This window comes from Ziziphus jujuba, chromosome 11, assembly GCF_031755915.1.
Source record: "Ziziphus jujuba cultivar Dongzao chromosome 11, ASM3175591v1".
Taxonomy (NCBI): Eukaryota; Viridiplantae; Streptophyta; class Magnoliopsida; order Rosales; family Rhamnaceae; genus Ziziphus; species Ziziphus jujuba.
Window position 1 is genome coordinate 17,913,637 of NC_083389.1, and position 22,942 is coordinate 17,936,578.

At 33.7% G+C, this 22,942-nt stretch overlaps 1 long non-coding RNA gene and 1 pseudogene across 15 annotated transcripts; both read left to right on the forward strand.

Annotated features, from left to right (window-relative positions):
* Positions 1-22,942, forward strand: part of LOC112488842 (probable LRR receptor-like serine/threonine-protein kinase At1g53430) — a 74,976-nt pseudogene that overhangs the window by 19,408 nt on the left and 32,626 nt on the right.
* LOC107432869 (uncharacterized) lies at positions 14,124-21,437 on the forward strand. 15 transcript variants are annotated; one of them, XR_009634872.1, is made up of 9 exons: positions 14,124-14,280; positions 14,930-14,973; positions 15,554-15,749; positions 16,622-16,705; positions 16,914-18,528; positions 18,685-18,795; positions 19,379-19,453; positions 19,788-20,674; positions 20,957-21,437. It is a non-coding gene; the product is annotated as an uncharacterized LOC107432869 (long non-coding RNA). The 15 variants fall into 15 exon arrangements; XR_009634868.1 differs by having other exon boundaries at positions 16,914-19,453; positions 20,957-21,062; positions 21,158-21,437; XR_009634866.1 differs by having other exon boundaries at positions 16,914-19,453; positions 19,788-19,854; positions 20,593-20,674.

Genomic DNA, 22,942 nt, shown 5'->3' on the forward strand with positions numbered 1-22,942 from the left:
GGACTTCCACCACCTATTATGGCGTCTTCCTTATATACCAAGGTTTCTAATCACAGGTTGGTTAGGGGTCAAGGTGACCATTAGAACTTGAACATAATTAGATCCGGGCTAATATAATACGGGTTTAGGAGCAGGTCGTCCGAGGTTCATATCATTTGGTATCAGAGCCAAATTTTGTTCAGGTTTCATCTATCTTTATTTGCTTTGTTTGTTTTTGTGTTATTCTGCAATTTTAGCATTAGGTTAAGGTTGCATCCATCCCATACATATTCTGCATCTTTGAAAAAAAAAAAAACAAATCATTCCTATTTGAATTAGGATTTCCTAGTTTTATCGTATTTTTGTTTCCTAATTTGTTGGTTGTTGTTTCATCATTGTTCTTGTTAATTTTGGTTTTTTTTATTTTTATTTGCTGTATTAGTCTTAAATATTTGCATTCATATATTCAAAAAAAAAAAAGGGTTTGCGGCAACATTAAAAAAAAAAAAAAAAAAAAAAAAAAAAAAAAAACTGCACTTTTGTATTTTGTTGGAGGCCACGGGTTTGGTGGATTTTTGGTGTGGAATTGCAATTTTTTTTTGTGTTGATCTTTGCTACTGCAGTTATTTTATGTTCTGTGAGTAAAAATTAAAAAAAAAAAAAAAAAAAAAAGAGAAGAAGAAAAAGCCAAATAAAAAAAAAATTTGGTTTGTTGGAGTTTGATTTGTTTGCTGGAAATTTGTTGGAGCTGCTGATTTGTGATTATTTATTCAATATTTGAGTTGCTGGAGAATTATTTTTTCTGCTGGATATTTGGAATTTTGGGTGCTTAAATTATTGGATTAAAATTAGATAAAGGAATTGATACAAAACTTGAATTACAAGAACAACAACCAACACTATTCTATATTTTTGTTCGATTTGATTTTTGTTCGTGTTTGAAATTATTTTTCCTAAATTTTATTCTTGAATCCTTAATCTCTTACCATCTGGTCTAGTTCTTAAAAATTCCAAAATTTTCTCATTGATTTGCCTTTGTTTGCCTAGAAAAACTAAAAACTAGGATTTGTTAATTCATTTGGTATTGCTTACTTTTTACTACTGTTTTGTTGATAAGTTTAATTAAAACATACTTGTGATTTAATTGCTGTTTTGTGGATTTTTTAATTAGAACTTTGAGATAATTCATTGAATAGAAAAAGACAAAAGTGTGTGAGCTTAAAAGAGGGTAAAAGTCAAAACTAGTATGAAAACACGAGTGCCGAGACCTTGTTTGAGTGAAACACGTGAGGGAGTGAATCGGTGAGGTCTTATTTCATTTTTGCATTATTTATACTAACATAGCAGAATTCAAGGGTAAGAAGAGGAGACCCACCTTTAAAAATTAACGAAGAAGAGTCCGTAGGATTCCATGGTGGTTCCCGAGCTTCGAGGAGTGGTGAGCAAACGGACATGAGGGCTGTCTTGAAGCAAATACAGCAGATGAATACTCAATTTGACCATTTAAATTAAAGGATGGACAGGTTAGAAACATCCCAAGGAGTGTCAAATTTAAGGTTAGATGCTCATGGAGGACGAGGTCGAGGTCGAGGAGGCCGAGGGTGACCAAGAGAAGGATTCGGGGGAAGTAACTTTGGAGATGACTTGGATGAGGGATTTGATGAAGTTTTTGAACCTCAAGAAAGGCCAATCCGTAGAAGACTAGTAAGGAATGAAGATGATGATCTTGGGAATATCAGGGTAAACATTCCACCTTTCATGGGAAAAAGTGATCCGGAAGCATATTTGGAATGGGAGGAGAGAATGGAGATGATTTTCGATTGTCATAACTATTCGGAAGCTAAGAAGGTGAAATTGGCAGCAATGGAATTTAGCCATTATGCACTCCAATGGTGGACCAATGAGCGAAACACCCGAAGGAGAGTTGGTGATGACTTGATCACTACATGACGATGAATGAAAGGAGCCATGAGAAAGCGATTCGTACCATCACACTATCATAGGTTGCTACATCAAAGGCTTTAATCTTTATCTCAAGGAAGTAGGTACATGGAGGATTATTACAAGGAGATGGAGATGCTTATGATGAGGTTAAACATGAATGAGGATAGAGAAGTAACCATAACAAGGTTTCTTGGTTGTTTGAATTCTGAAATAGCCAATCAACTAGAATTGCAACAATATGTGAAATTGGAGAAGATGTTGCACTTGACTATTAAATTAGAGCAACAATTTAAAAGGAGGGGTGTAGGCTCATGGTTTGGAGGAGTTTCTAACAGCAGAAGATCAAATCCAAGTGCTTGGAGAAGTAATCCCACCTTTGAAGCAAGACAAAAATCGAAACTAGGTGAAGAAAGCTCCATTCGGCCAAAAAAGGTGTCCAAAGCTAAATCTGTCCAAGCACCTAAACATAAGGTAAAATCTAATCCTAAACCTTGAAGATCTAGAGAAATTATTTGTTTTAAGTGCCAGGGACAAGGACACATCGCTAGCCAATGCCCGAATAGGAGGATCATGGTGTTGAAAGGCAATGGTGAGCTAGGATCGAAAAGTGAGGAAAGTCAAGATGAAGCCGAGCAAGAGGAGGAGGACTTAGAGGATAAGGCCAAAACTTTGAATGCATCCAATGCCGAATTAAACTTAGTTTCTAGAAGAGTACTTGTTGTATACAAGGATGAGGATCAAGTTCAAAGAGAAAACATCTTCCACACCCGATGTGAAATTCAAGGTAAGATTTGTAGTATGATTATTGATAGTGGAAGTTGTATAAATGTAATTAGTAATCTTGTAGTTGATAAATGAGGCTTAACCACTATTAAACATCCAGAACCTTATAGATTACAATGGCTTAATGATAGTGGTGAAATAAAAGTGAATAGACAAGCCAAGGTAGAATTTAACATAGATAAATATGTGGATATTGTTTTGTGTGATGTTATGCCTATGCATGCTGGACATATTCTATTAGGTAGACCATGGCAATTTGATAAAGATGCTACTCATTATGGTCGAGAGAGTTGTATTGTTTTTAGATTTAAAGATAAGAAGGTCAAGCTGGAGCCATTGACCCCGAAGGAGGTTTTTAGAGATTAACTACAAATGCAACAAAGGAGGGAAGCGGAAAGGCTCAAAGAAAAGGCTAGTATGGTACCAAAAGTTCCACCATCCATTCAAGAGGGGAAAGGTGAGCTTTCTATCCAAGGTAAGTCCTCTAAAATCCAAGTTGAGTGGAAAAATTTAAACAACTCCGAGAGCGAGAAAATTGGAGCAAAATCCGAGAGTGATGCAAAATTCAATGAATCTGTGAGTGAGAAAGGAAAAGAAAGAAAAGAGAGGAAAAATAGAAATTTTTATCTTAGCTTTGGTGATTTTAATAAAGTAATTATGAATAAGAAATCATTGTTGGTCATGAATATTAAAGATGTTTTTGCTGCATAGAACTTTATCTGCATTATTGAAAGCTTTACTTAGTGGAAATTTGAAAATTTGGGAGAGATTATTTGCTAATATTAAAAAGTGTGATGAACTTGTATTTCTAGTATTTGTTGTGATAGTGTTTGACCCAAGAGATTGGTTTTGGTTTCAACCAAGGAATGAAAGGTTTCCCCAACAAAGAAAGTCCAAGCTTATACCGCAAGGAGATGGATCTTTTCAAGTTTTGGAAAGGATCAATGAAAACACCTACATGCTTGATTTACCGGATGAGTATAATATGAGTGCTACATCCAAATATGCTGATTTGTTTCATTTTGCTGCAGGTGATGAACTATATCTGAGGACAAATCCTTTTCAAGAGGAGGGGAATGATGTGATTCCGCCCGAGCCCGCACAACAGACAACCCGCTGGGGTGCTGACTCGATACGGATAAAGACCGGATCAATCACTAGGGCTCAAGCTAAGATATTTAGGGAAAAATTTGCCTCTTTTGTCCAGGGGGTAATTCATTCTCAAGAGCACTTATCCATACCCGAAGATCCAAGACCTGTTTTGAGCATACAAGTGGTGGAAGCCGATACAGACCCAGGTAGCGGTTTTTGTGCATTTATGGAGTCCGAGCAACAAAGAATGGTTCTAACACTTCATAAACTCAAATAATATCATTAAAAGGACATGGAATCCAGCCAAGGTAGAATCAAAAGCATCTAAAAAGGACTAGTATGAACAACATCTTAATTTGGCCGAAAATGTGTTGTTTTGGCGTTGGCTTTGTCTTTCTTCTTGTTTGACTTATTCCAATCAAGGGGCAATGTGTGGGAATCATTATTAATCATATTTGGTATCCTACATGGCATATGGAAGCTAATTTGGAGCCCAAACAAACTGGAGATTGGTCAAAGATACCTTAGTAGTCAAACTAGTCAACTAGTTTCCTAATTTGATTTTGACTTTTTGTTTTAGGAAATTAGTCTTTTATTTTGATTTTTATTTATTTATTTGCTGGACAAATAAGTTTAGGAAAGTTATTATTTTAGTATTTCAATTGTAAATTAATTAATTCCTAATTCAAAATAAAGGAATTAATTAATCCAAATGAGTTTAAGAAACTAGGAAAAATTTGGCACTTTCCTTTTCTCTACACTTTGAATCTGGTTTTGAATTAATTTTTTTAGGGTTTTTGCTTTGTAATCTTAGCCTATTTAAAGGCTTATTTTCAATGAGAAATCAAGCTTGAATTTTATACAGAAAATTATTTGTAAGATTGAATTTTCTTTGTTTTTTTGAACACCTAAAACACCATTAGAGAGTGAGTGTTTTAGTTTGACTTATCAGTGGGACTTCCACCACCTATTATGGCATCTTCTTTATATACCAAGGTTTCTAATCACAGGTTGGTTAGGGGTTAAGGTGACCATTAGAACTTGAACATAATTAGATCCAGACTAATATAATATGGGTTTAGGAGCAGGTCGTCCTAGGTTCGTATCAGGGAGCTTCAGGAATACTCGATCACCAACCTCAAACTCAAGATCCTTTCTTTGCACATCTGCATAGCTCTTCTGCCTGTCCTATGTTGCTTTCAACTTGGCCCTATGATGTTAACTTTGTCCACCGTTCCTTGTAAAATCTTAAAACCAAGAAGTTTCCTTTCCCTTGTCTTATTCCAATATAATGGAGTTTGACATTATTTCCCATATAATGCACTTTAATTTATCTCAATGCTCCAATGAAAACTGTTGTTGTGAGTGGACTTTGCCAAAGGTAGTTGTTCATTCCAATCTCCTTTGAAACATAGTACACATGACCATAACTTGTCCTCTTTTGAACCATAGTAGACATTCCTTTGTTAATCTCCATTTAAATCTCGAAGTAAACAGTGGATCTTTGTCAAATACAATCGATGTTGGCATCCCGTGCAAACTCATTTTATGATTTATAAAGAGTTCTGCTAACTTATAAGAAGAAAACCTCTCACGAATAGGTAAAAATTATGCAAAATTGGTAAGTCAATCCACTATTACCTAAACACCATCTTGTCTCTAGAGGATGAAGTTTGAATACAAAATCTACAATAATGTGCTCCCACTTCCATTCTGAAATAGTAAAGGCTGTAAATGTCCAGAAGGATTTTGTCTCTCCACCTTCACTTACTGGCAATTAAAATTCTTGGATACATATTTTGTAACTTCTCTTTTCATCCCTGCCCATTAATAATACTCCTTCACAGTATGCTTCATCTTGGTACTATTAGGATGCATAGCATAGGCAAAACTATGGGCTTCTTCTAATATTTGCGTTTTCAACTCTTCATTGGTTGGAACACAAAGCCCAGTACCAATCACTAAGGTTTCATCACCCTACTAGCAAATTCTAGCTTCCTCCCTTATTCAACTTTCCTTCTCACTCTCATCAAGTGAAGGTTTTCAAACTGGGCCATGAGAACACAATCAACAAATATCAATCATAGCTCAAAACTAGCAAAAATTGGTTCTAAAGTATGCATCCATAAATCAACATCCAACTCTTTCAACTCAATCATCAAACGAAACTGTATTGTCTGCACATAAGCCAACGAACATATGTAGCCATCCTACTCACTACATTGGCTACCACATTTACCTTGCCCGAATGGTAGTCAATGGTGTAATCATAATCATTGAGTAACTTTATCCATCTCCTTTGCCTTAAGTTCAACTCCCTTTAAATAAATAGATACTTAAAGCTTTTATGGTCGGTAAAGATCCAGCAAGTAGCTCCATAAAAGTAATGTTTCCAAGTCTTTAATACAAAAATCACATAGCAAACTCCAAGTCATGAGTAGGATAATTTAGCTTGTGCTTTTTCAACTGCCTAGAAGCATAAGCAATAATCCTCTTATGCTATACCAATACATAAAACCCTGATAATAAGATTCACTGTTAACCTCAAACCCTTCATTGCCCTCTAGCAATATAGTAGATGCTCTTTGCACACTTGTCAATCCACTCAAACTTAACCCCTTTCCTAGTTAAATAATGAAGTGGTCCTGCTATCTATGAGAACCTTTCCACTAGCCTACAGTAATATCCAGCTAAACCTAGGAAACTCCGAACCTCTATCACTGTAGTAGACGCTCCCAATTCGACACTGTTTTTACTTTTTAAGGATCCATATAAATGTTGTCAATTGAAACTACATATCCAAGAAATCCCACTTGACTCAATCAAAACTCATATTTGCTGAACTTTATAGACAACCAATGCTGTCTCAAGGTCTACAACACCTGACTTAGATGCATCTCATGCTTTACCTTGCTCTTCAAGTAAACCAAAATATCATTTATGAAGGCGATAAACTGGCCTAAGTATGGATGGAAGACCCAATTCATCAAATCCATGAAGACCAAGAGGCAACGATGGATAGGTTTCTTGGAGGCTTAAACCAAGAGATTGCTAACCAAGTGGAATTACAACAATATGTGGAATTAGAAGAGACACTGCATGTGGCCATCGAAATTAAGAACTAACTCAAGAGGAGGGCTAATAGCTCATGGTTTGGAGGAGTTTCGAAAGGACATGTTCAAGTGTTGGAGAAGCAATAAATCAAAGCCTAAACCAAAGCTGGAGGAAGGAAGCTCCAGTCCTCCAAGGAAAGACAATCTGGTCGAATCCACACAAACACCAAAATTAAGTGGTAAGTTAGTTCCTAAACCATCCAAAACTCATGATATTGTGTGTTTCAAGTGTCAAGGCTGAGGACATGTTGCCAACCAATGTCCAAACTGAAAAATTATGATGCTGAAGGACAATGGAGACCTGGAGTCCAATAATGATGAAGCTGAAGTTGAAATCGAACATGATGAGGAAGAATCTGAAAAGGAAGAACAAGGTGAACTCGAGACCCAAAAAGCTCCAAGGGTCAAACTAAGCTTGGTGGCAAGAAAAGTATTGACTATATATAAGGATGAGGATCAAGTGTAAAGGGAAAACATCTTCCATACTAAATGTGACATTCAAGGTAATATTTGGAGTATGATTATTCATAGTGGAAGTTGTGCCGATGTTATTAGTAATGTTATGGTGGAGAAATTAGCTTTAACAACAATCAAGCATCTTGAACCATATAGACTTCAATGGCTTAATGATAGTGGAGAGATGAAGGTAAATAAACAAGTCAAGATAAAGTTTAGTATTAATAATTATGTGGATGTGGTTTTATGTGATGTTATACCTATGCACACTGGGCATATTTTGTTAGAAAGACCATGGCAATTTGATAAGGATTTCATACATTATGGTCAAGAAAATGTCATTGTATTCTGATTTAAAGGTAAGAAAATTAAGCTTGAGTCATTTACACTAAAAGAGGTATTTTGAGATCAATTGTAAATGCAACAAAGGAGGGAGGCCGAACGGCAAAAGAAGAAATCAAGCATGCCACCCACGACTTCAACTAGTATTCAAGAGAGCAAGGCCAAGCCGCACAGAAGAAGAAAAAAAGACAAAACCGAGAGTGATAAAGAGAAAAGGAAACCCAAGGGTGAGAAAGAGAAGAAAATGAAGAAAATGAAGAACTATTATCTTAGCCAATGTGAGATTAAAAAAACATTTTTAAGTAAGAAACCTATAATTATCATGCTGTATAAAAATGCTTATGTTATATAGAACTTTGTCTGCATTGTTAACAGCTTTAATTAGTGGAAATTTGAGAATTTGAAAAGAATGTTTACCGCATGTTGAATTTTTTTATAATATAACCACAAATTCTGCTACAAAATATTCACTATTTGAAATTGTTTATGGTTTTAATCCTTTAACTTCATTAGATTTAACACATTTGCCTTTAAATGAACATGTTAATCTAAATGGAAAAGAAAAAGCTAAATTTGTTAAGCAGATCCATGAGAAGACTAAAGCAAACATTGAAAGGAGGGGCGGAGCAATATGCTAAGGTTTCTAATCAAGCCCGAATTAAGGTTGTGTTTGAACCAGGAGATTAGGTTTTGTTGTACTTAAGAAAAAAAAAAAAGGTTTCCTAAACAACATAAGTCAAAGTTTATGTCTCGAGAAGATGGGCATTTTCAAGTTTTAGAGAAGGTTAATGAAAACGCCTACAAGCTTGATTTGCCATATGAGTATAATGTGAGTGCTACCTTTAATGTTGCTAATTTATCTCATTTTTCTGCAGGTGAGGACTTCAATTTAAGGACAAATCACTTTCAAGAGAAGGGGCATGATGAGAATCTACCGACACCGTACAAACTACAACTCGTTGGGGTGCTGATCCTGTGTAACTAAAGACGGGAGCAATTATAGGGCACGAGCTAAGAGGTTTAAGGATAATCTGGTTAGCTTCATACAAGGTGTGATTAAATCTCAAGAAGGCATGGTTATACTCAAAGATTCCAAGCCCTTGTTGAGCATCCAAGTTGTGAAGGTAGAAATAGACCCAGGAAGCTGTTTTTGTGCATCTATAGACTCCGAGTAGTAAGGGACAGGTTTTGTTAGCTTATGAACGTGATTAAGCTCAACAAGGGATCATGGAATCATCCCAAGGTAGAAGCAAAGCTGTCCAAGAACAACATTTGCGCACACTTCAATTTGGGCCGAAATGAGCATGATCGGCGTAGGGAAGGAGATATATTGTAATCCAAGCAAGCTTTGGTCATTCCAATCAAAGGCAATGTATGGGAACCAATTCTAATCCTATTTGGCATCCTACATGGCATAATAGACCTGATTTGCAGTCTAAATTAATTAGTAATTGGACAAAGAAAGCTTACTTAAAAAACTAGTCTACTTTGCAAAACTGAAATTTGACTTTGGTTTAGAAAATAATCTTTTATTTTGGTTTTTATTTAATTATTTGCTGGAAAAATTAATTTAGGAAGGTTGTACGAACCTAGGACGATTTGCTCCTAAACCAGTATTATATTAGTCCGGATCACAATTAAGTTCAAGTTTTAATGGATTGACCTCAACCCCTAACCAACCTGTGATTAGAAACATTGGTATAATGTAGACGCCACAATAGACGATGGATGTCCTGTTGATAAGTCAAAACTAAAACACACTCTCTAATGGTGTTTTAGGTGTCCAAAGAGAACAAAGAGAAATTCAATATCACAAAATAAATTCTTAATATTATTAATGGTGTGTACTTCCTCAAAAACAAACCCTTATATAGACTAAGAGAAAACAAAATAAAATCCTGAAAACCAAAGCGAAAACTGGCCATACCTTGTTGTTTCCTAATGTGGCCGAATTTTCTCTCTCCTTTTCTAATTTAATTTTGATTAATTAATTCCTTTATTTTGAATTAGGAATTAATTAATTTACAATGAAAATAATAAAATAATAACTTTCCTAAACTTATTTGTCCAGCAAATAAATAAATAGAAACCAAATAAAAGACTAATTTTCTAAAACAAAAAGTCAAAATCAAATTAGGAAACTAGTTGACTAGTTTGACTATTAAGGTATCTTTGATCAATTTCCAGCCTATTTAGGCTCCATATCAACTTCTATATGCCATTTAGGATGCCAAATATGATTAACAATGATTCTCACACAATGCCCCTTGATTGGAATAAGTCAAACAAGAAGAAAAGTCAAAGCAAGTGGCTAAACAACACATTTTTGTCCAAATTGAGATACTGTCCATACAAGTCCTTTTTAGATGCCTTTGATTCTGCCTTGGTTGGGTTCCATGTCCTCTTAATGATATTCATTAAATTCATGAAGTGTTGGATCCATTCCTTACTGCCCGGAGTCCAAATTTGCATGAAAATAGCTACTCGGATCCGTATCGGCTTCTACCGCTCGGATACTTAAAACATGCTTTGTATCTTCAGGTATGGATAAGCTCTTTTGAGAATTAACTACTCCCTGTATAAATGCTCCCAGGTTGTCCTTAAACCTTTTGGCTTAAGCTCTAGTGATCGGCCTGCTCTTCATCCGTATCGGGTCAACACCCCAGCGGGTTATCTATTGTGCGGGCTCCGGCAGACTCTCATCAGGTTGATATTTTATTATTTTGATTGTAAATTAATTGATTTCTATTTCAAAACTAAAAAATTAATTAATCCAAATTAGTTTAGGAAAAGACTTGGAAATTCAGCCACTTTCCTATTTTTTTGCTATGTTGGCCGAATTTTACCTATTGATTTTAAGGTTTATTTCTTTATGACTTTATGATATTTAAAAGCTTATTTTTCAATGAAAAGCAGCTTATATTATTGACTAAAAGAATTATTGTGAGAAGAATTCTCTTTAAACACCTAAAACACCCAAATAGTGATCGAATGTTTTAGTTTGACTTATCAATAAAACATCTATAATCTATTGTACCGTCTTCATTATATACCAAGGTTTCTAATCACAAGCTGATTAAGGATAGAAGGTGACCATTAGAATCTTAACTTAATTTCGATCCAGACTAGTATAATGCAGGTTTAGGAGTAAGTCGACCTAGGTTTGTATCACAAACTTTTATCCACTAACTTTTTCAACTAAGTCTTAAACTCTTTCAACTCAGCTAGGGCCATCCTATAGGCAGCAAAGAAATAGGAGCTGTACCAGGGACAAAATCAATGAAAAAGTCTATCTCCCACTTCAAAGGTAAACTGGAAGATCATCAAGAAATATGTTTGGAAAGTCCTTCACCACTACTACATCTTCCAACCTCACTTCACCGACTCAGGTGTCAATCACATGAGCTACCCCTTATAACTTTTATGAAGTAAACATTTGGCAAAAATGGCAAAAATCAAACCTAAGGTTGTCTACCTCTACTCTCCATAGAAGACCACTACTGGTAGACCTAGCTGTTTAAATATCATCTCCTTTTGGAAACAATCCACTTAAGCATAACTCGAAGTGAGCCAATTGATCCCAAGGATTACATCCACCCTTGGAGATCTAAAAAAAAAAATCAAATATGGTTCTATAACTCAGCCCACAATATAGAATAGGCTATCTCTAAGCATCTGACTAAGCCATAACTATAAGTGTGGAAATCTCCAAACAACACCCTAAAGGAACCGGAGTTATCTTACTTATGCAACATACTCACATGAAATAAAAGAGTATGTGACCATTGGATTAATGAGCACACATGCATCCCCACTAAACATAGATAATATACTTGTCACAACATCGAAGGTGGCTTATACCTCATGCTTGGTCATAGCATACTCCCTGTCTCTGGTAGGTGGTTGTCTCCTCTTACCTCCACCTCTGGCTATGGATGCAGACTGCTATCTAGTACTAGTAGAACCACCTAAAGTCTAGCCTATTTGTGTATCTTGTCCTCTATACCCACCAATCTGCTAAAACTTAGTTTGCTAAAATTGAGCACCTGATCCTGAAGCTTTAGCCTGCTTATGTCCTCGATAGAAACAATCCTTGTTGAAGTGTCCTAACTATCCATAATAAAAGTATGATACATTCCACTAACATGGTCAATCATGAAACTTGCCACAAAGGCTATATGTAGAATAGAAACTACCTCAACCTGTGAGGTCTCCTGTAATGGTTGCTACTGTTGCTGACTGACCAATGTCCTAAATCCTAAATGTGTCCTCCTCTCCAGAATCTACCACCCTTAAGGCTATGCCTACCCCCTCTGAATCCTCTACTGCCTGAAGATCCTTAACTAGAACTACCACTTTTTAGACGATCCTTGACTGGGGCTCTCTAAAGACATGTCATCAAATAATTGGTGCTTAAACTTGTACATCAAGGTCTGCCTCTCTACTTCTAAGGTAGTATCTCTCATAGACTGATATGAAGTATGGATCACTCAAGAGATACTCAATGCTATGGTCTTAATGAAGCCATCCAAAAATTTCCTCCTTGTGCTGACATCATTAGAAAACAAATTAGGGCAAAACTCGAATAGCTTCCAAAATCTCCAATCATACTTAGAAACTGTCATGCTACCTTAGTGAGCATATCAAACTCTAGCCACTTCGTCTCAACAAAGCCTGGAGGGCAGAACCCATTGTGAAATACAGTCTTGAACATTGTCCAAGTGTGACATCTCCTAGTCCTTTCATACATCCACCACTTTCTTGCATTTTCATTCAGCATAAAGCTAGCTATTCTGGCCATGTTCTTATCCGAACATTGTATATCCTCATTTAAGATTTTTTTCATATCAGGTAGCTAAGATTAAATATGGTTTATGGAGCCATCAAAACCTACTACTCCAAATCTACAAGCCTGATCAACAGAATGCCGAGTAAACCCACTCCTTTCGAGTTAATTAAGCCAGGCGTTCAACAAAATGTTCTTCATAGGTGAATGCATCTATGCTTTCAACTAAAGCCTGCTGGGACCTATGTCTACCTCTATGTGCCATCAAGAAATTGTACCTCCTAACTATTTTTATTTTTTTTAATGGAATTATTTTCTATCCTTTCGTTTTATCTGATGGTACTATTACCTTTTTGTTATTTTCTAAAAGGCACTTAGACATTTTGGCATGCTTGGCTTTAGATTTGAAGAAAATGTCCTATTTTAGGACAAAAGCATGGATAAGGCGGCCAATGCAACTGTGGTATTATAGGATATGAGCCTTTCTTCATTATTTATTTTAAGATTAGGTTTTCTAAAACATAATAATGATAATAAAAAATTAGAAAAAAAATTAAAAATGAAGAAATTAAAAAAAGAAAACTTAATGTTTAAAAAAGTGGAAAAAATATTTGGCAAAATACTTAGGCACATGTATCGTATGATTTACCTTTTTCAAAAGAAAAAAAATTGCTAATTGTGAACATTAAGCAATACATTTATAAGAAGAAACGAATTTGAGTACGATAACAGAATTAAATAAGAGTTAGTTCAATTATAGTTATATCTAAATTCTATAGTAGGAATTACTAAGTATTATACATATATCATATATATATATAAGATTAGTTTTTTATTAAATACTTAGAAACATAATATTTCTACAAATCTGTTATGAATAGATATTTATTAATTTTTCATTCAAAACTTGAAATGTATAAAGTTTTAATGAAGTTATTATGGTTAGATATTTACTAATTTATATTAGTTACATATTTCTTAGTGATACAGACTTTTATTTTTTTACATACTTAAAATAATAATAAAAATAGTAAAATGCCCATTTTATTTGGGCTTCCTTTAAGCACACTTAGACTTTAAGCACGCTTAGACTTGTAACCTTGTTTAACTTTGCCACCTTGCCACATTTTACCTTTTAAAGCCCTGCTTCAAACGTACATTCCTGTGTACACAATATTTAAAGTATTTTTAATGGCTTTGTATATTGATTTTGCTTATTTAAAAATCATTTCCAACATTAGATAAATAGATATATTTTTCAAAAAAATCCAATGATTTTATGTATTAGTTCTATCAAACTGATATAACAATAAAAGCAATAGAAACTGTAAAAGACATTGTCTACTTTTGAAAACTTTATTAAATTAATTGAATCAGTATTTTATTTATTTTAATTAAAAAAATAACTGATGTATGAGTTTTTAATTTTTTTTAATTAGATATAATTTTAAAATAAAAAATTTCATATTAATATTTTATAATATTTTAAATATAACTCGTTAAAAAAAATTATCTAAAATATTATTTATTAAATAAAAAAAATATTATAAATATTTTTCAAAATCAATATATTTCTAATAAAAAAAATAATTCAAGATACTATTATATAAAACTTAAGAATGGAATAATATTGAAGAACATAGAGTTAAAACGTAATTTATATCTCCCTGACTCAATTGGCAAGCCAATAAATTGGTAAAAAATGAAAAGCGTTTGTTGAGCACTGCGTCACTGGGCTCTCTTCCGATCAGCTTCATCACCTTCCAATTCGCCACCATGACTGAGGTATCTCCCCCTTCTCTCTTCTTTGCCTTCTTACCATTTTTAACAACTTTGAATTTGTAGGGCTTTTTCTGGTTTCTTGGCATTCTTTTTCCTTTTTTAATATATTTAATAATCTATATATATATTTTTTTAAATTTTCTTTTTAATTCGGGTTATTGAGTTGCAATTTGTTGATGATTGTTGAAGACCTAAATCAACGAACACAATAATCAAATCGAAACCTAAATCAATGAATAATATGTCGTTGATAACTTGATATGGTTCTTGAGGTATATAAAGATTCACATAGCAAAATTAAGGTTCTTTGTAGCATGAATAGCTTCTTCTATGATATGTAGTGTAATGTGGGTTAGTCATCCACATTAACAGTACTCACTTGTAGACGCGGGGGGGGGGGGGGGGGGGGGGGATGCGGGGGGGAAGGGAGAGAATCTTCCCATGTACAAAAATTATCCATCAAGGATCTTATTCTTCTTGAGAGTATAGTGAGCGCCTAGAGGTTATATGCTTTTATCGTTTTTATTCTTACATCCTCATAGAAGAAAGTAATTTTGTTACTCTTTCTTGTTCATTTCACTGCACTTCAAAGACGCTTCTGTCCTACGTTTGCTATTATAATACTGTCTTACGCTTTTGTCAACTTATTCAGATTAAAGCGGCGACAAAGTCAAACTCAAGTCAAGCCAATCAAAGGTATTTGATTCTAAACAGAAAGACCTTTAACTAAATCTCTATCTATTGCTGTTTCATCTTTATCATGTAAGCATGTCATGCTTTAATGTCTACAAAAATTATTTAAATGTATTGGTATCTAGTTATAATAATGTATAGAATTTTATTGTATTTACTGGAGTCTCAAGTCCATCAGGAATTTCATGCATTGAAGTGGTGAAAACATTTAAGTTATTATTTGAGCCAGCTTTATTGATTGAAGAAAGAAATGTCAAGGATAATATAAGGATGCTGTTGCCCATCTCCTATAATCCTATCTTAAGTTTGTTGATTTGGTGTGGATGATTGGTGCTAAATATTCTTCTGTTAACATTATGGTTGTAAAAGTACAATATTACCATACTAAGGGGCGAAAATTTTGAGTTTCCATAAATTAAGATGTCTAACATGTGATGAAATCTAGAGAAACTTTAGTGCATTTGTTGATTTTAAACAATCTGACATTTTACTGGTTTGACATGTTGCTCATTCGGACGCATATACAAAATAAACGCTGGTGATCTTGCTTGATTTATTTATTGTTACAGTTCTTTCTGTGCAGCGTTGACAATTTCCTTCACAAAGAAGCTTCCCATAATGAAGAGGATAGAGTTGCTTCAGAACACAACAGAGACTCAGATGATGGCCAAGAAAGTTGTAGGATTAAGTCAAGTTCCTCATAGATCAATTACCATTCATTCATGAACAGAACACCCACAACAAGATGGTCAAAACAAGATATAGAACTTCTCTATCAGGTAATCTAGCTGTAAAATTTCCTCCAATTTACCAACTCGCGTATTCCATTCGAATCCAAACTATTCCTAGTATGTGACTACCAGAGAAAGTAGATAGAGTATTAAGTTTAGTTTTTGCATGTACCTTGAGTATTACCAGTTTGTCTTAAAAGTTATATACTATATAGTAAGTTAAAACAGGCCAACTTGTATTCTCCATACAAATTTCATAATTACTGTGAGAATGTTTAGGAAGGATGATAATTTGATTGGAAGGACAAAAATTTGCATAGAACCTCGAAGTTTAACATTCTGCAAACTGCAACTATTGTAGCTCAAACGTTAACGAAGCTGAAGGCTATGTTGGACAGGAAAGCAGACTATTGCCGTGGATATGTTAAGTGGTACTGTTATTGAAAAATTTTAAAATTTCTGATTAATGAGGAGTAGATTTGCAAGGTTGGCATTCTACATGCCTCAGACAGATATTGACTGTTCCCTCTGCCGCTGGACTACAGTCATAGAAAGTTGGTAGATCCCAAGGCCTCTTGGATGATCTCATAATTTGGTTACTATCTTCCTTGGATCTGCTTTACATTAGTGTTAGTTATGGATCCAACTGACTAGTTGGTTGTTACATCCACCAGTAACCTTTTAATGGAACCAACCTTTTGACATTATTTTTTCATGCTGTGAGAAACTTTAGGAATACTACGTGATTTGACCAACATTTTTGGGATTCATATTGTATTAGTTTTTGTTGCATCATAACTTTGTAACATTATTCTTACCTTGTCTTGCCAAAATTATCAGAATTCCTTCTTGATTCTTGGTCCCTCTTCTTTAATATACTGAATGGTGATTTAATCCTTGTCTAATTTGAATTGAAACAGTGTCTATTGTACTTTAAAAATGGCAAAGCGTGAACTGAAGATGAATTTTATGTAAAGCTATGGGTTATGATTTCAAAGTTTGAGGTGAGAGGATTGGAATAAGGAGGGCAATGGTGTTTGTAATTTCATGAGTTTTTAAGCATCCTTGGTCAATGGCTTTGGAATTCAATTTAAAATTCTAAATTTTTGCCCTTTTTTTCCCCTTTTAAAATGAGGAAAATTTGTTGGTACAAATTTCATGGTTGAGTTAATTTGATTGCTGTTTATTCCCTCTGTTTTGCACTTGATATAGGATTCAACTAATGCCTGCCTTGAAGCATCATTTAGGCTGTTAAGAAGTTTGGTACAGATTTTTCCATGATACAACAACTTTTTCCTGGTGGATCACGACATCAAATCAAGTTGAAGTTTAAGAAAGAAGAGCATCAACATCCTTTACAGCTCTCAAAAGCTGTGACTAATCAGTCAAAAGTGATTTCCTTTATGGCTTGACGTCAGTTGGTGTGCTTCGAATATATGGTGTATGGTGTATGGCATCTATGTTGTGCTGGAATATATGGTGTATGGTGTATGGTGTTATGGTGTATGGCTTCTATGGTGTGCTGGGATGTATGGTGTATGGAATAATGATCTAACTTCTGCATGCAGATCATTCCCATTTTGAATCAGTTATTTAGCAACTGCAAAAAGATGCTGCTCATACAAAACAGGAGTACAATAGAGACGGGTCAATTGGTGTCACATGGAAAGAGGCTGGGGAGGCAGAGAAGCCAATTCATGATATCAATGACTTCTCTCTTTCCTATTCTCTTCTGCTATAATGCTAGTTTTCTGCTATGTGATGCTGTAACCACAATGAAACCTCAAATGCCCGTTCTGGAACTCCACAAAAGTTGCTCCTAGATCTAGAAGCAGAAGTGTATTATTCCTTGGCGGTTGGTCTAAACTAAAGCCTCACAAATCTGTATATGGGTGGATTTTTTATGGTTTTGGAAGTGTCTTGATTCAGAATCCTAATGTATATTTATGTGTTAGCAGGAAGGAGGTACAAAATCTGAGTTGGATGATGAGGTTGTTAAAGTTCAGAAAGCAGGTGTCGGTGAAGTTTGTTTTCCTGCAAAGTCTAATGAAAGTGATGATGACTCGGATAGATGGTTTGATTACAGTTATTAGTAAGCTAACATTCTTATTCCGGAAGCTAAATAAGGTCCTTAGTTGCGAAAATAATAATAATAAATACAAAAAGGTAAAATATTGCAATATTAGTGTGGTCATGAAAGCACAAACAGAAAACAATATCCAACCAAGCACATATACTATATACCATGGCTATGTTATATATCAACATCATCATCATTGTCGTCATTATCATCATCATGATCGAAACAAATGAGACAATTTTCTTTTTTTCTCATTTTGTAAATTTTCTAAATTTTGTGTGAAGATTGTATTGTATGTGGGTGATGAAGCGTGTAATACCCATCAGTTCATCACTGGATTCAAGGCGAGCTTCCTTCCTTTTTATATCCCTTTTTTCCACTATAACAACCTCCGAAGGATAAAGGGGTAATTAAAGGGAAAAAGAAACCACATTTACAGGATTTCATGTGGGTCTACTCCATAATCGACATAACTAGGCTTTCAATAAAGTTACATCTGCATGCATGGCCGATTGTCCTCCTTTTCCCTACACGAATATTTACATCTTTCAAAATGATATATTAATATTTCTCCAATATATATGTCATCCTCTCTTTGATAAAAAAAAAGGAGAGGATTTACCTGATTCACATCTCACTCCACTTACTCCAAGCCCCAATTAAAAGGAGCTTCAGCCAGAAACGTCAGTTCTGTCGACTCCAGCACCTCCATCAGCCTTGTCAACTCCAGCAGCTCTGGCAATATTGGTGAGGCAAATGATTTGGCTTTCCTTCTTGCTATCTTCATTTCCACTTTCAGTTTGATGTTGATTGAGATCAGAAAGTGAAATACGAGATCTCAGTTTTGTTTTGATGATTCACGAGCTTATAAGTTTGGATTGGTTTCACTGCTCTTCGTTTAAGGTCACCAACTACATGATTATAGGAATCTGAAGAGGTGACCCTAACTTTAGGGTTTTCACGCTTTCAAAATTAGCATTTCACAATCTCAGTGACTCATATATAATGATACAGGTCCTGTCTCTCTGGCTCCGCTGATTGTCTTAATTTTCTTGGTTGCAGCACCTCTTCTTTTCTTTTAAGTAATGTCCAATACTGTGTTTGGTTGCTGAGAAAATTTTGTAAAAAATTTTTAAAAATTGGAATCTTTTAACTAATTGTAGGTTGGAGCAGCATCTTTTATTTTCCTTCTTGAATTTTTATATCTTAAATCAAATAAATGTTCATTTTTGTTTTTATTATTATTAATTTTTTTTTGTGGGTACAACACTTGCTAATTATATATTGCTGAATAATTTCGGCTATGTAGATTTGTAATGATTTTTTGATTGAACAGAAGTTAGTGGAATTAGAGTTTAAAAGTTTGGATAGAATCCAACAGGCAAATAACAAACGATTTGAAATTGGTTAATAAGCAATAGAATCCCCATCTAATTTGTGTTTTAGGTGTTCTTTTATATTAAGGACTTTTGTTTCCCATGTCTTCGTACATCAGATATTTAGCAAGTATGTTTCCATCAAGACATAATGACTTATTCTGGTAATTGATTCTGGTGTGTCTTCCTTGTTGCTAATTCTGTTATATGTGAATGAACAGGAGCCAGTTTCTCATGTTGTGGCCTGTCCTTCCCCAAATGACATTTTTGAGGGGTTTAAATTTTTTGTAAATCTGGTATTTTGCACTTCAATTTGATTTCCTGTGTAAAAGTTTTTATTAAAAATCATTTATATATATTTCTATGCCATTTCTGTATCTTTAGCCTTGGCATATATAGGCTTTAGTCTCATATTTATTGGGCAGAAAAGTAAATCAGGTAATATGCTTCGTGATCTAGTTAAAAGTGATCGAACATGTTTCTGAATGGAGATCTCTGAGAAATCCATAATTCTGCCTTCCTTCCTGTGGTTGAAGATATATTAATTTGTTTTGTTTCTTGGTTAGAGAAAACTTGGGGATTGATACAGGATGAGGCTCTTCTATAATTGAAAATCATCTGCTTTTGTAGGCTCTAATAGCAAATCAAGACATTCCAATTTTGAACGTAGAAGCTGAAGCAGCGCAGCTTGAAAATGGTGCTTCTTTTTATCTCCTTGTTCTTCTTTTTTTTTTTTTTTCCTTCCCATGAAAAGGTTTGAAAGTTACCACTTTATAATACATAAGGAGGAATGTATTTTCAAGCTTTCTGGTGAGGGGGTAGCTTTCATATGTGTCTAAAAATCATAGGAAATCATTAGTGTTGGTTTTGTATATGAAGAGATGTGGACGTTTTCTTAGTTTTATAAGCAACTTCTTATAAGTGATCTGTATTTTGATATGTGTCAATAGGAAGAATAAGCAGATGCAATTAGAATCACCGAAAGTGTTACAACTTCAAGTTTTTGTCAAAAGTTTGCAAAAGTAAGCCTGTGAAATTAAACCAGTAAGAGCTGCAATTGGACATTGTTATTAATTAAGCACTTTCATTCATTCATTACGAGCTTTCTGGTTCTTGGGTATTCTAATTGCAATTTTGCGTAGTTTCTCCTTTGCTCGCTGGGAACAACATTTAGTTTGTATACATATTAGATGCTCCTATTTATTTCTCAATTGTGATTTAGACAGAGGAAAAACTCTAGATTCCGTTGCAGAATTTCACCAGCAGAATGGGGCAGTGTGGTATTTAACTGAAATTTGTGAAACAGGGAATCTAACTTTTTCTTATATTGGTTATGATGATGTAGTTTATGATGCTTATAAGATTACGTTGTATATAGAGTCTTGATAGCCCTCAGAAGATACAGTAATCTTGATTCTTCCGTCATATGTTATAGATGGTTGAAAGGATTAATTTGCATGGCATATCAGAAAAAGACCTCCATCAAAGTGGAGGTATTTGGTGAATTACGTTTATAGGTATTTTCTGCATTAAAGCCAAGCTTATTTCGTTGTCCTGTTGATTTCTTTTCAATTTTATATGTATCTGCTTTTAATTTATGTATTTTCCCCATGGTTTCATTTAGTATTAGAGCCTCATAATTGTGAGACCGTGTAGTCATTTGTTATCATTGTTGTCTTGATTAGTTGTTATATATTGGTAATAATCTATATCGATGTATGCAGTAGTGAGCAGGTCTTTAATAAAGTGGTCTATATTTTGTTATCTGCACGATGATTACTTCTCATGTTTTTGCCCAGGTCAAACAACTTTTGGCTGATGATCCTACGAACTCAGAATATGCTGACATGAAAAGGGAGCTCAACGAGACAATTTTTGTTTAAGACTTTTATCCATCGGATTATGGTTTTCTATCATTTGGGTTTTTTTGGCATTGTCCGCTCAGATTTTGATAATTGATAGCCTGCTATGTTCCTTTGTATTTTTCCTATATTTTGTAGGATGTCGGTGATGATATAAACGATTGATCGAAGGACCTGTTATCCACCGGAGGATGACAGTAAAAGAGGCATTGCTTTCCCACAAATGGACATAACCATTCTTGGAGACCGCAAAATGAATATACGAGAAAAATGAAAGACCATAGTATAGCTTAATATTATAAAATTAGACGTGCCTTTAACATACCTTTTTTATGTAGTTTCTACTGCCTAAGATATTTTGAACTGTCTCTTTGTAATAATGGATTATTATTTTGATTAATCAATTGTTTTTTTTCCCCCTATATATTGTGCTTTAAAATTATCCATTATGCATAATTATTGCCAATATATATATATGTGTGTGTGTGTGTGTGTGTTGTGTGTGTGTGTGTGTGTGTGTGTGTGTGTGTGTGTGTGTGTGTATCCATGCATTTGTTGTGAAAAATAAAAATTATATAAATGGAAAAAATATATATTTGTAGCATTTTTTAATTATTGAAACGAACAAAATTGAGGCATTTATAAATTGTCATAAAAATTGTATCATTTGTTTTAACTGTCGTAAAAATAATAATGAGGTTAATAATAAAAATGTTACAGCATTTATAAAAGTGCTATTAATTCTTTTGTGGCGTTTATAAATGTATCTGAAAAAATACAACATGAATTCTTGACTACTTTGCAAAAGTGCAGCTAAAAAATGCCACAAATCATTATGCAGCATTTTTTTCTTTAGCGTATTATGGCATTTTTCATAATGCATCAAAGAAATAGGTTTGGATTGGAGATTGTTGGCTGTGGATTGAATTTGGTTTCCATTGTTGAAAAAGAACAGGATTGTAGAGTTCAAGTTATCATGAAAGCTTAGTGGGGTAACATGGATTTCTTAGATGATTTTGATGCTTGTAGAAGAGAAAGTAATGGTTTGCAGTTTATGGATATTTGCTATCAGTACTGTTACAAGTATCAAAGATTTCACTAGAAAAATTTCAAATGATGTAATAAAAATGAGATTTCATTATTTCATTAGTTAACAAATATATATAACTTAGACATGGATGAATGAATCTTTTAAAAGATAAATGTAATAAAATAATGTCATATTATTTAGTGAATTTTTTTATTCCCCTAATATTATTGACCTACTATATATATATATATATATACACATGGATGGTTTGATAAAGAAATTCTTATTGTGAATTTGAATGTGGGTTGTTGTCTTTTTCAAAGCTTCTGAGGTTTAGAGTATATCTCTCAAGTTTTTAATAATATCGTCTAAATCTCCTTAAGTAATCTAAATCATCTTTATATCTCACTGAATTTAAATTAAATTTAAAATTCTTTTCATTCTTCTTTTAGCAATAATTAATTTGAAAACTTCAAAGTTTTTTTATATTTTCAATTAATTTTTATTTAAATGTCATAATTTTTACATTTTTTTCTAAAAAAATAATAATTTTAATTACATAAGCTTTTCAAGAAAATTATATATACGCTTTTCAAAAAACAATTACATATTTAATAAATATATCTGGTTGAATATATTTGAAAAATTATAATATATTTACTTGAATATATTTGATAAATTATGATACATTTAGTAAAATATATTTGATAAATTATAACTTAGTTTTAAAAAAATAATTATCTTATTAAAATCACCACATAATTTGCTTTTCAAACTGAAAATTTTTTATTTAGTTTAAATAAAATTAATTAAAATATAGATTCATAAAATTTTGAAGATTTTAGACTAATTATTAGAAAAAAAAATAAAAGGAATTTCAAAAGTAATTTGAC